The sequence below is a fragment of the Odontomachus brunneus genome, unplaced genomic scaffold (assembly GCF_010583005.1).
Source record: "Odontomachus brunneus isolate Ranch 3 - 2012 unplaced genomic scaffold, Obru_v1 Obru_scaffold_293, whole genome shotgun sequence".
NCBI lineage: Eukaryota > Metazoa > Arthropoda > Insecta > Hymenoptera > Formicidae > Odontomachus > Odontomachus brunneus.
In genome coordinates this window covers 55,485-56,666 of record NW_022639743.1, presented here as the reverse complement: position 1 = coordinate 56,666, position 1,182 = coordinate 55,485, and the positions used below count along the sequence as shown (strand labels likewise).

Below are 1,182 nucleotides of genomic sequence, written 5' to 3'. Positions count from 1 at the left end.
ATATATATATATATATATATATATATATATATATATATATATATATATATATGTATATATAATATAAGGTTATATATTATATGACATGAAATTGTGTTTATTTTCTGTTATATTTTTAATACATATTTCTATATATGTCCACATTTATATTTTATATTATCATTGAACATTTTTTTAGTTGAAATTATTGTTTAGAAACCCTAATTCTAAACTTTTTTTATCAACAAAATGTTTTTAAAAAGTAGTTTATAATTAAATAAAAAACTTATAAGTTAAGTTTTCAGAGATATTTTTATTGATAAAAGAGTACTCAGATAAGGATCAAAAGATATAAGGATTTAAAGTTTTTAAATTTCTAGTGACCTAAGTATATATAAATATTCTTGTAGTAAGTCTATTCTTTGTAGCTGAACTAATACATATTTTTGGAAATTAAAAAAAAGAATATAATTTTGACTTGATACAAAAAAAAAGTAAGAGAACTAACGCAAATTAGTGCAACCAATTCAGCTACAGAGAATAGATCATATAAAAACATGTATATGTAATTGTATCCTTTCTTTTATTAATTAAATAGATAATTTTTATATTTTAACTTCTATGTATATCATTACGTTTGTTCGCGTTGGTTGTACTTTTGACACTTTCATACCTAATACCCTTTGCATGCCAGATGTAATGAGCGATCTCTGTTTACCCGGGAAAAAATGAAGTGATTGCATTAGACATATGTAGATCACATTAGAGCAAATTGGATCTAATAAGATTTACTGTTAGATATAAATATATCTTCAAAGATCTACTTTTTTATTTGCATGAACTGTTATACCCACTAAGATCTTTAGATAGATTAATAATGATCTATACAAAATGATATATATAATTTGTATAGATCATTGATGATCTATTAGGATCTTATCCAATAAGCAAATTGAGCGCAGACTGCGCGCAGATTGGCAGCAAATTTGATCAAAAACCTACAGCAAAACCATAGCCATTTGTGTCTACATTAGGCTACGATTTTGGCGACAGATCTTGCTGTCGGGCAATTAGTGCCAAATTTGCAGCAAAGACCGCGCAAAGCTTGCAGCGCAGCAAGTTCTGCGCGGTTTCTGCCGCCAATCAGCTGTGAAATCGCTACAAGCTCTGCGCGGTTTTTGCCGCAAATCTACAGCAATTTTT

The 1,182-nt window shown here is 27.7% G+C and overlaps 1 protein-coding gene across 1 annotated transcript in view; it reads left to right on the top strand.

Moving 5' to 3' along the window:
• Window positions 1–1,182, top strand: part of LOC116853248 (golgin subfamily A member 6-like protein 6) — a 3,656-nt gene that overhangs the window by 2,255 nt on the left and 219 nt on the right. The gene's annotated exons all lie outside the window — the stretch shown is intronic.